Below are 13,133 nucleotides of genomic sequence, written 5' to 3'. Positions count from 1 at the left end.
GCCGGAGACCCGTTTCTCCGGGACGGCTCCGTGCTTTCGTGGAGGAGAGAAAGCTTTGAGAAAGGGGCGTCTGTCATTCATCACAACCCTGCGCCACGGACGGATTCCCGATTTTCTAGGGATCTGCTTAGGGCGTCCCATTGACACTCCATTCCGTCTCCACACAAGACCCGCGCGGGGCCGGGAGGAGGAGAGGAAAGGATGCGTCGCGGGGGGGGGGGGGGGGGAAGACTGGGCCCGGCGGGGTTGGGCGGGGGAGAGCGGGAAGGACTTGCAGCCAGCGTGTTAAGCCCTCACTAAAACACAAAACCCCCTTCTCCACAAGCCCTCGTCTCTTTTGTGCGGTCCCCACCGGTGCCTGCAATAACTGTGTGAACAGAAACCCAAAACGTTTCATCCTGACTTCTGAAACTTAACCTCGGGCAAAGCACACAGTCGGCGGGGGCCGGACAGGCCCTGGTGGGCTGGACCAGGTCAGCTCAGGACACCGGGGACGCTGAGGTGGGGGGGGGCAGTGACCCACCCCCACCCCCACCCCCAACTCGGCTGCCTGCTTCAGGGTGGGTGCCCAGCCCGAGCGGGTCTCTGGGCCTCTGCTCTTCTGCAGCGCTGGCGAGCTCAGCGCACCGAGCGAAGCTGAGCGGGTCGGCTACCCACAGGCTCCGACCTCCCCTGACGCCACCCGCTCGGGATCCCCGTAGCCCTGCAGTGCTGAGCCCGACCGACTGGTGGCCGTCCCACCTCCAAAGGAGGATGTGCCAATGGCCAGTCGGCTCCGGCCACAGGTGAATGCGCTGCACCAGGCCTGGCGCGAATTCAACCTTCACGACTTCCAGTGAAGGCTGCACGTTTTTCTGAAAGTGAGGGCTTACAGGTGCAATTAACGTTTGCCAGGCGAGCAAATAAACCAACGCAGGACGCAAAGTCTGAGATCCTCACTGAAAAAATAGAGTTCATTCTCACTATATTAGTACATTTGATTACTATAATTGTGAAAAATTGCGAAGAAGGAAATGGTTTGCTTGCAATAAACTAGCAACTGGTTATAATCTTCCCATATTTGTCTTTGAAGACTTAACTGCTGTAAAGTGTTATAAGAAGAAGTACATAAGGGACGTTCGAAAAGCACACGCGGATTTAATGTCGCTTAGAAAACTTCTTTAAGCAAAAAGGGCCATTTTTTAAAAAGTATTTGGAAGAGTGCCGGCACATGGTAAGCGCTATATAAATCCTTTAAACAAACAAGAATGCATAGGTCAAGAGACCTCCGTGTTTTGAGCACTACCAAAAGAATAATATCCTCACTTATCTGCAAAATACTTAGCCGCGATTAGGCAAAATGGGATTTTTCAATTAGGTCTTTTATTCCCCTCAAGTATTCCATTTGACTATCTCCTGGTTAGGCGTCTTGTCTGATCTTCTACTGAAAGTAACTCTCGGGTCAGAGGAAGAAACAGAGGGAGGAAACGCCCCGGTTTACTTAGAAGCGGTTGTGGATTGTCGGGAGATAGAGGGGGATGGAGGGGTTGCCTGTGCGGATAGAAAGAAAAGAGAATGAGAGAACGGCAGGATTTCAAGCCTCATCGCCCCTCAGCGACATCCTTTTCAGTGAAAGTTGGTTGAAGGCTTACTAAGAGCCCGGGCAGAAGAAAAGATGTCCGCGCACAGAGCAAACCACGGCTCTTTCCTTTTCAAAGATTTGTACAATGAGATAATGAGACCGAAAGATATGAGAGACTTTCCTAGAGATGAAATGCCATTAGGAGAGAAAGCTCAGGACGAGGATCTAATGGGAATGGAGGAGGGGGGAATCTGCCGTCTTCCCGAAATTGGTTATTTAGCCCATGTTTTGTGTTTATGTGATTTAGCTCACTGAAAGTCGTGGGAGTAAGATGTAGAATGCCAAGATGTGGAAACATCAGGCTCAATGGCCTTGATTCCCCTCCCCAACTCTTCTACCCATTTAATTTTGCAGCTGTTTAAATTACAATTTTTGTACCTGTGTTTCTAAGTTTGGCGATCTTGACTTAGTTTTATATTGTCCCACAAAACATGGGTTTTCTTGCACAGATTAATGTAGTGCTTACTTTGCTGTAATTCTGAAATTCTCCTTGCACCATTTAGGGAAAGAACCTAGGATTTACAAAAAAAAAAAAAAAAAAAAAAAAAAAAAAATCTTGGTCTGCTTTTTTTTTCCATTAGAGCACTCTAATGTTTCAAGATCAATTGTCACACACTTAGCTAATTGTAACCTCTCTGAATCCTTTGAGATGCTCTTTACAATTACTTAAAAAGTGTCTGCCATTCCAATGTTTGGCTTCTCTTAGAAAGTCACCAAGGCATGATACCACTTTAAAAAAATGGTTTAACTTGGTTCTCAGTGAAATTGTAGGCAGCTCTGTTATGTAAAGACTATGTTAGTCTGAGAAGCCTATGTGCATATAGTTCAAATTAAGAAATCCAACTTTGGGCCTGTCTGAAATATATATTATAATTATTTACGAGCTTTCTCTTGCAAAGGGAAGACAAACAGGTTGCTCTGAGAAGGGGTAGTCTATTTGCAATTGCTGGGGCAGGTGACAAGCACATGCATCTGTGGGCAACTTTGTTGGGCTGCCCTCCCTGACTGCAAGGCTATTGTGAACAGGCAGTGCTTTAAAGTGTGTGAAAAAGCTGCATCCTGAGAGTGGAGGGCAAGGGCAAGATCCTTGTAAATTTTAATACCTTTCTCAACATCAGGCTGGCAAAAGGCAGGCCAACCTAGGGTCATGTCATACAGGATACATATTAGCAAGCCGGTAAAGTAAAACAAAGCAGAAAGCAAGGGCAAACTAGGCCCACCAACCTTGAAGTCAACTATAAAAAGGAACTGCTTTACTAGTTAACAATTATTTTTGCTTGGTCACATAAAGTGCATCATATTTCTTGGCTCACCTCAATAGGTGCTACTTATTTGTTACCTCAAAAACTCTGAGGTTGGAAATCTTAGACCCAAAGCCTCCTTTCTTCAGAGTTAGAATGTTTAAATTGATCTCTGTTATTAAGAGGTAATTTATTTAAAAGCTTTTATTTCATTAATGGTGTTATTAGTTCTTAGCACATGCCAAAGAATGAAATCTGGTTTTATTGCTGGACCCTTGAAGAGAAGATTGTATAATTAAATAACTAGTATTCCATACCCCTGTAAGCCACAGCCAAAAGATAACTACACTCACTCTGTCAGCTTCTTTGTGAGGGTTAAATTGATATTGGCAGGGTTTTCTTTCAAGGAGATTCTTTTGAATTTTTGTTTTCTTGAAGTTGGTTTGACTGGAATTCTTTTTTTTTTTTCCTCTTTAAGGGTATGGTTAGATACATTCACTTCTCTCATGGAAATAATTTTTTTTTTTAAATCTTTTAACTAACTACATTGGAATCCTCTGGAGTAGGGGGTACACAATAAATGGTTTGAACTGAAATTCTTTTTGAAATTAATGATTTTCCTGCTTTCCACATATATAGAATTTAAGTTCATTAGCGTAATAAAATAGCAATAAACAACCATGAATTTAAAAGCTGGAAAAGCATTTACTGTTAATGGGATCTTAGTTTAGCTCTGAGCTTCCTGGCAGGCAAGTCAGAAAGAGAAACATAGTGACTTTTCTAATTCTTGTAACCAGAAAAGAGGAAGCACATCTGTTTTTCAAAAAAGAAAAACTTTATCCAGTAGCTGACTTTTAAAACTACATGACTGCTTTGTTCACAGACTTTAAATTTTTTATTTTATTTAAAACAATTATTTTCTTTATCTAAAATTCTCTTCCAAGTATCTGTATTAGTTACAACATGAACATTCATATTATGTATAAATGAAGACAGTAGTTTATCTCCTAATAGCTGAATGAGCCATCTACTAAGCTCTCAAGTTTATTAATTGACATAAATAGGACCAGTACCTCAAACAGTTACAAAAATCTAAATTCTCCATAGGAAAGTGTCTGCTTCCAGTTTTAGAAAAAAAATTAAATAAAAGATTCTGGAACTGGCTGGTTGGCATTATTTGATGAGAGTGAAAGAGAGAAACACTACAGGTTTCTGAAATACCAAATGCTGTGAAAAATATGAGTAAAATTATTTCTCTTTAGGATGCAGATGAACACCTATATTTCCATTAATACTTTCATTGGAAATATTATTAGATATGTGCACATTTTATGCCCTTGTCTGCTTATTTTAAAATTGATAGATGACTTTTTGGGGAGGAGAACTCTCCTAGATTGGAAATAAGATGTTGCTAATTTTAGATTTTCTGTGGAAATAAAAATAACAGGCTATTTTTGGACCTTCATGCTTTGCAAACCTATTGAAGTACATACTTTATGAGAAACATAGAAAAATAGCAAGTTCCCCTTGTGCCCCCTGCAAGACAGGACTATATTGGTTCTAGCAGATACAAATTTAACTAACTCCGGGGATCTGTTGGTTGAAAGACAAAACACAGAAGTTTTAAAATTTTTCTGCCTATATCCTTCAAAATAATTTAATGTAATAATGTATTGTGGGCATTGGAGATAGAAATATTTTTTAGAGATAGATTTTGGTCTAAAGTAATGGCTCATTCCATTTCTAGGAGATGAATACTTAAAAAAAAAATAACAGTTCTCTTAGGAACTGCAACATTCATCAAGGTAGTGCACCCTCTTTGAAAACAAAATGTGGTGCTTACCAGAGAGCAAACATGCTCAGCTGTAGGATGGAAAAGTCTGTGTACTGTGCCTTGAATATGTAAAAAAGGTGTACCTTGAATATGTAAGAAAGGTGTTTCCATAGCACTTTTAATCTGAGAATCCTAGGGCATTATTGAATCATGCATGAATCAAAACTCAGAGCATTGTAAAGTTTACTTCTCAAGGCTATCAGGATTTTGCTAGAGTAGTTTCAATAGGAACATATTAATTAATTAATTCTGAAAACAGGTCAAGATATGGACAGCAAATAGAAAACCCATACAAATGTTGTTTATGGACACTTAAGTGTTTATCCATCTATAAATACAGAAGAGTCTGTAAAGAGATAGCATATAAAAAGCGCAAAATAATTCAAAGTTTTTAAATTGACATGACTTGATTATTAATATATAAAAGACTATGGTAATATCTGGCACAGACCAGTAGTTCAAGTCATAGAGGAAGATGCTGCATTGTGTAATTAAACCACCATTTGTAACATGGAATTTACAAATTTTGTAGGTTTTGTATTTTCTCTATTTCTGAAAATTGCATTCATTATATTTAAGTTTATTTTAGATATTGAAATATCTCCATTCTGTCATCTATATTTTTAAATCCGTTTCTTCAATTTTTAAAATATACACCCTTGGAAAAGCAGACTTTAGTATTTTGAATCTCTTGGTGCCAGGGGAATAAGATTGTTTGTTATATTAAAGGGTTGGGAGAGTGAGTCTCTCTGGTGTTCAGGTGAAACACCTCAAAAATCATGTTCTCTTTGTGTGAACCCATGAAATATTGATAAATTAACTAGATATGTGTTTACATAGATTCCAGTTGTGATAACTAAGCTGCGAGCAAAATTTAAAATTGAAAAATTCTAATGATAACTTAAAGTTTTTGTGTGAATTGGGAAAAGAATGTCTACACTTTGATTTTAACAATGAAATACTGTTCTCATTCAAAAATGTAGTTTGAGAACTACTCTGTGGGGGAACATCACAGTAGGGGCTACATAAGCAGAACTGTGGGGAAATGATCTAAAAATGAAACCAAAGAGAGTATGAACACAGATCACTAACAGAATTGTTAGTTTGTATACTTGAAAGTAATAAGACTCAGTTATTAATCATGCCTGAATTTTTGGACTGTGTCTCTCTTAAATTTGTCCTCATTTCCAGACCACTGAGGTATTAAATACCTACTTTGAGCTTTTCCCTGCTAAGCAGTGTGGGTAATACCTGGTGAATGAGACCAAATTCCCACTCTCCAGAAATAGCAGGAGAAATAATACAGGAGTCTAAACACAAAGGACTGTTACACAAGATGGGATTTACTCAAAGCCAAAGTAGGAAATCTGCATGCTGTGGCATAAAGTGAAAAATTAATTTTTAGAGGGTGATTTCATCAGTGGTAGTTCCAAAATTTTTGTGTAGGATTAGAGGCAGCGATCCTGTTGGAAGGGTGGGGGTGGCCCAAGGATTTTTGTCTTCAATTTCCACTTATTTAAAAAGCACAGTTTTCATTTAGATATTATGTTTATTGAGATGTCTTTGTATTGCTGTCAAACATTATGAGGAGTGTTTTCTAACCCTTTATCTATCCTTTGGTGCAGTCGTAGGATTAAAAGAAAAAGTGGCATTTGAGCAGAGTCTTAAAAGATGTCTGGAATAGCGACAGTCCTAAACACACTTTCTTGGAGAGGGACCAGCATTTGCAAAGATACATAGAGGCTGAAGATGTAGGTCATTCTTAGGGAAAGAAATGATCCTTAGCTAGAGTGAAGAATATGGAGGAGAGGTGGGTAGAAGGGAGAGAGTTGTCTGGGGGAGATGAATTAGGTTGTAGCCAAATCGCGGAGACCTTGCCTGCCTGCAAGAGCCATAATTAATTAGATTGATCCAATCATGTTTCTTCCTTGTTTTGTCATCACTAATTTGAATTGAAAACATTGCAGTAGAAGAAAAATTCCAGGAAAATTTGTGTTTCTAAATGGAATTTTTGATACTCCTTGTTTTTCTGTGTAAGTCTTTTGGCCACTGGAAGAGAATTGTCAGGACCGTTAACTTGGCCTTTGGGAAACTCATAGTATTTAATTACATTTCTTGGGTTTATTTAATATGACCAAGTTTAGATGAAAGAATGTGTTCGCTGTCTATTTTGTGGAGTATTCACAGAATTTTGCCATGACTTGCACATCAATATTTATAGATTTGTTTAAAAATCTGCCATGTCATTATTAAAGTCAGCACAGAGTTACACTCTCAAGGATTAAGAGAACTTTCTAAAAGTGAGATTTTTCAGCTTCATTGACTTCAGAGTAACTGGTGGTACATGAACACTGCAAATTATCACAGATTTACCCAGATCAGGTACTTGCAGTGGACGACTGAGCCTTGATTCTTTCCTGCCTCTTTCTTGCTGGAAGAAAAAAGTAAGTTATAGTTACTTTTCTACAGGGTGCCATAAATATTTAGGGATGTTACAATTCTGGTGTCCTTTAACTGTTTTTAGACTCGTAAATTTACATTCTTCCCTGAAAGGCCCTATGGAAGTGAAAGTAACTTGCATTTAAATATTGAATATTCAATCAATAAACAACAGTAATGTTTAAAAAGGAAATGCAAGACAGCCTTACAATAGTGATTTTCTTTTAGTCACTGCATGGCAGGTAAGAATAAAGTAGAGCTCCTATTAGTGAACAAAGGTCAACAAGGTTGGGTTATTATTGAATTATTGTATCAGAGTGGAAAACTTGTAGTGCTGAGATTTGGCATAGGATATTACCTTATATCCAGCTTCAATCTACAGGTCAATCATCTAGTGAGCTCTTTAGGGAATTCAAAAGCAGTGTGACATGTGATTTTTTGTGTGTGGGGGGGAGTTTACCATCCAGAGATTACATTAATGATCAGAATAGCTACTACCATTTAGCAAGTGCTTACTTTGTGTCAGCTAGCTAACAAAGCACTATGTGGCTTCATTTCTTTAATCCTCACCGGAACTCCTTGAGGTAGGACAATCATCATCTTTATTTTACTGGTGAGAAATCAGACCCAGTGAGGTTTAATAACTGCCCAAGGGTTTATGGGTAATAAGTGGTAGAATCTACCACTTGACTCCAGAAATCCAAAACTGGGCCAGTGCTCTTCCCCATTACTGGATATTGCCTCCCAAAAAGATGCATGTGACACATGCAAACAGGTAGAAGCAATGTACAGCTTGAGAAACATTTGTTTCCCAAAGATCATTTATAAATGTATTGTTTGGAGTGCCAAATCTCATAGCAGCTATGTGATACCTAGTAGTTTTTTTGTTTTGGTTTGGTTGTGTGTGTGTGTGTGTGTGTGTGTGTGTGTGTGTTTTGTTTGTTTATTTTGAGGGTCTACATTCCAAAAGCCTAACTACTTAACAACAGGAATGTTTGTGGTTAAGGATATAAACATTGGCTTCAGACACTAGGGGGTCATTCCCAACTCTGTCACTAGCCACATAGCCTTGAGCACAGTCCTTCTTCTGAAACTAGGACCTCAGGGGTTAATGATACCTAATAAAGGGTAAGGAACATATAAAATAATGGGTGTCAAGTGCTTGGTAATATGCTTGACACATGAAAAGAGACAGATATTTTAGCTAATTAACTGTTGGTCCTGAGAATAGGGGACCAACTTCCTTGTTACCTTTTATTTCTTTATTGAAATTGAAACCATGTTTTATTCTTTTATATAGTACCAATATATGATTATTGAAGAAAAATTAGTAAATTAAGTTAGCAGTAACATTTAAATTGCCATTTAACCTGATAATCAATCACATTAGTTATAAGAATGATAATCCTTCCAATTTTATATATTTTTTCATTTTCACAAAACATGAAGTCATTTTGCCTAATGCTATTTGGTAGACTTCTTTTTAAACCTAAATTAGTATAGTGAACATTTCCTCCACTTTATTAAATAGTCCATAACATCTTTTTTTTTTTTTTTCCCCTTATAGTGTAGTAGTCTTTGGTATGGGTGTATCATAAATTTACCTTGTTGTTTCTTATTGGGCATTTAAATGTTTACAACTTTTTTCCATTATGAAAAATGCTGAAGTTTAGAGAAACCTTATAGGTAAAAAAAAAATGTGCACATGTTTTATTTGTAATCTAAATTATCGAGAATAGAATCAGATGACCAAACAGCATTCAAATTGTAATCAGTTTTGATATTTCCTGCCAAATTACCTTTAATAACAGTTGGACCAATTTATAGCTCTGCCAGCAGTGTGTAAGAATATTCATTTTTCTGAATCATCATCAACAGTAGATAGTTCCATAGTTGCCAGCCTGATAGGTAAAATACTATCTATCATTTTAATTTTGGTTTTTATTATTAATGATGTTAGATTTTTTTTTCATAATCTTAATGGCTAATTTTATAATTATTTTGTGACTTAATTTATTTAAATTATACTTAACTTTTCTCTTGAGATAGTTGTCTTTTTTTTTTTTTAATATTTTTTATTTATTTATTTGACACAGATATCACAAGTAGGCAGAGAGGCAGGCAGAGAGAGAAAGGGGGAAGCAGGCTCCCCGGTGAGCAGAGAGCCCGATGTGGGGCTCGATCCCAGGAACCTGGGATCATGACCTGAGCTGAAGGCAGAGGCTTAACCCACTGAGCCACCCAGGCGCCCCAGTTGTCTTTTTTTTAATTACTGAGTCAAAGCTGCTAAATATAAACCAAGGCACTTAATGTTTGTCTCATATATTAAAAATATACATATATATTTTTTTCAGGTTGTTTTGTTAGCATGTTTTCATCCATGTTGTAGTATGTATCATGATTTTATGCTGAACAATAGTCCGTTGTATATAATACTGCATTTTGTGTATCCCTTCAACTATTTATATAGTTGATAGAGCATGCAACTCTTGATCTTGGACTTATAAATTCCAGCCCCAGGTTGGGTGTAGAGATTACTTAAAAAAAAAAAAAAAGCTTATACTTCTGGAAGAACTTTAGAATCATTTTCTCAGTGTCTTTTTTTTTTAAATTTTAAAGATTTTCTTTATTTTTGCAGGAGAGAGAGCATGCATGAGAAGGGGGCAGGGAGCAGGGGTTGGGCTTGGGGAGGGGCAGAGGGAGAAGCAGACTCCCCACTGAGCAGGAGCCCCATGCAGGACCAGATTCAATCCCCAGCACCCTGGGATCATGACCTGAGCTGAAGGCAGGTGCTTAACCAACAGACAACAGTCTGAATTGTCCCTAAGGGAAAACAGTCTGAATTGTCCCTAAGTTGCGAATGTTAGATGCCTCTTAGTAGGAATATGTATTTTAGCGGGTGCATGGGTGGCTCAGTGGGTTAAAGCCTCTGCCTTCGGCTCAGGTCATGATCCTGGGGTCCTGGGATCGAGCCCCACATCGAGCCCCACATCGGGCTCTCTGCTCAGCAGGGAGCCTGCTTCCCCTTCTCTCTCTGCCTGCTTCTCTGCCAACTTGTGATCTCTGTCAAATAAATAAATAAAATCTTTAAAAAAAAAGAATGTGTATTTTAGGAAAAGGATTCTTTTTTAAAGGTTTGATTTATTTATTTGAGAGAGAGAGAGAGAATGAGAGCGAGCAAGCGTGAGAGGGGGAAGGTCAGAGGGAGAAGCAGACTCCCTGCTGAGCAGGGAGTCTGATGTGGGACTCAGTCCTGGGACTCCAGGATCATGACCTGAACTAAAGGCAGTTGCTCAACCAACTGGGCCACCCAGGCACTCTGGGAAAAGGATGTTTGCAGGCTTAAATGATTTGCTAGTTTTTTCAAATTCTTAGTCTATAGAGGGTTAATGTATTTTTGGCTTGAGGGCCAGCACCTTGAGTCTGCCTGCCCATCCAAGCTACCTGAAGGCATTTTTGTTTTGTCACATATTATTTCTGTCCTTGCTGATGGACCCATTAATTTTCTTTCTTTTTGGAGTTCCTGCCGTAGTAATGACATTACTGAGCCCGTTAATTGTGGAAATGTTGGAGGTAGTGTGTGTGTCTGATTGGCAGGGGTAGGTATAAATCAGGTACCATTTTAAAATAGAGACTTAATGTAAATAATGCTAAAATGCTAAACTGTGGATGCTAGTCCACAGGTCAGGGATGGAAAAGAGAAATGAGACTGGCATGTTATGAGAAAACTCCATGGGTGTTTAAGAATAATTTATTTGAAAAAGTTATGTTTCTTCTATTCTTTGCAGAGGTACAGACAAGCTCCTGGAAGAAAGAAACTACAGATGACCCTGAAACAACATGGGTTTCAATGATGTAGATCCATTTATGTATGGATTATTTTTTATGCATATGGTATAGTACTGTAAGTATATTTTCTCTTTCTTTTGATTTTTATTTTTTTTAAAGATTTTATTTATTTATTTGACAGACAGAGATCACAAGTAGGCAGAGAGGCAGGCAGAGAGAGAGGAGGAAGCAGGCTCCCCGCGGAGCAGAGAGCCTGATGTAGGGCTCGATCCCAGGACCCTGGGATCATGACCTGAGCTGAAGGCAGAGGCTTTAACCCACTGAGCCACCCAGGTGCCCCTCTTTTGATTTTTATAATGTTTTCTTTTCTCTAGCTTACTTTATTATAAGAATAGAGTATATAATACATATACAAAATTTGTGCTAATTGTTATTGGTAAGGTTTCTGGTCAACATTAGGCTACTAGTTTTTATGTTCTTGGACAGTCAAAACTTATATGCAAATTTTTACTATGTAAGGGTTAGCACCCCTAGCCCCTATGTTGATCAAGTGTCAACTGTATTAGATTGGTGGTGTTTATTCTTCCCTGTTTTATGTATAATGGAAAGAGCAATGGCTTAGGAATCATGTGGACTTTGGAATCATACAGACTTAAGTTCTTGGCTCTGTCACTTAGTAGCCTGTGTTATCCTAGCCATATTAATTTTTCTTCTAAGACTTAGTTTTAGCTGTAAAATATACATCACTCAGTTGTTTTAAAGATCAAATAAGATAAATAACATGAAATCTCCTAGCAATATATATAGTCCATTGTATTCTCAATGAAGGTCAGTTTCCTTTTTCTTCTTCCCTAAATAACAACAAAAATAGTCTGTATGGGGAAATGCATTTGTACCACTGAAACTGAATGTCAACTCTTCTTGGTTAATGGGTGAATAAAGATAATGTCTGAATTTTTCAAAATGTGTCAATTTTCCTATATATAGCTTTCATTTCACGCCATGCTAAATTATGGTTCTTGCAAATCTCCTTGAACTTTATCATTACAAAGCACACTGTAAGCAGGATGGAATTAATATTATCCCTGGTCTATAAAGTATGGTACCTGCATTCTTAGTGATTGACAGGATACATGTGTGTACTGTTGTTGTCGCCAAGGGACATATTCTTGCCTGAGTCCCACAGCAGTGTTTTACCACCTGTAACTGTGCTGAATGAAAATGGTCCCATCAATCATTTCTGTAGCTTTTCCTCATAGAAGCAGTCTTGATAAGGATAAAAAATCCAGGACATCACAGTATCAACAATCCTTTCCTCTTCAAAGGCATCTTTCAGACAAGGCTCTAACAGTCCCTTAAAACCATTAATTATATAAATCTTATACACTATTGCTTTGTGGGAGGTGAAATATTTAGTAAAAATGCTCATCCGAACAGAGGTTGTCTGTGTGGGGGCAGGATAGAAATATGAAAAGTGGGAAGTGGGTGCTCAACATGCATTCATTGCTGATACAAGGTCAACTGTGTGCTTGGCTAGTCCTCTGCACACTTCTGCTAGGTTTTCAACTAATGTATGAAATACAGGCTATTCTTTGTTAGAAATTTGTTAGTGGTATGAACTACTTGAATACTAAAGATCTTAATTCTTAAGGTTAATTCTGCATACTGCATACCCAATGGCACCCTTAGGTCATATGATGAAGAAGCAATTGAAGGTTGAGCTCAGATTGAGTCAGAATGGCTCAATCTGACTCCTGTAGGGAATTAAATGGCAAATGAGAAACTTGCAGGCCCTTCGTCAGAGTGGTAGAGAATGATTTAGTAGAGAAGTGAGTTTTAAATTTATCAGCAGCAGTGTATAGGATTTATATGATTTATGTGTTAGTGTCTACATTTTTTTGTTTTGTTTCATTTTTGTTTTATCTTACGATTATTGTTCCCAATCTGGGGCCCTTTTTTCACCAGTGAGTCACGATAATAGTCACGAATATTTTTTTTGGAAAAAAAGTCATTATTTTTAAAAGCCCAGAAAGATCACATACATACTATTTATTTTAATCTTTAATAATGCTTTTTAGGCATTATTTTTATTGAATAACATTTTTATTTACATCACAATAATATATTTATATCACAATGATTATATCACAATGATTTATATCACAAAAAATCTCTCTATATAGATATTTATATCACAATGATAAATAAT

General features: G+C 37.9%; 1 long non-coding RNA gene across 1 annotated transcript in view; it reads left to right on the top strand.

Annotated features, from left to right (window-relative positions):
• Positions 1-10,983: 10,983 nt before the first annotated feature.
• The window catches only part of LOC116870561, a 126,526-nt gene continuing 124,376 nt past the window's right edge, over positions 10,984-13,133 (top strand). The window contains exon 1 of the long non-coding RNA XR_004383243.1: positions 10,984-11,039. This is a non-coding gene — a long non-coding RNA (uncharacterized LOC116870561). The remainder of the gene's footprint in view (positions 11,040-13,133) is intronic.

This window comes from Lontra canadensis, unplaced genomic scaffold, assembly GCF_010015895.1.
Source record: "Lontra canadensis isolate GAN:19392208 unplaced genomic scaffold, GSC_riverotter_1.0 scaffold23, whole genome shotgun sequence".
NCBI classification, from domain to species: Eukaryota; Metazoa; Chordata; class Mammalia; order Carnivora; family Mustelidae; genus Lontra; species Lontra canadensis.
Note: the sequence above shows the minus strand (reverse complement) of the source record. Positions and strands in the feature narration are given on the sequence as shown.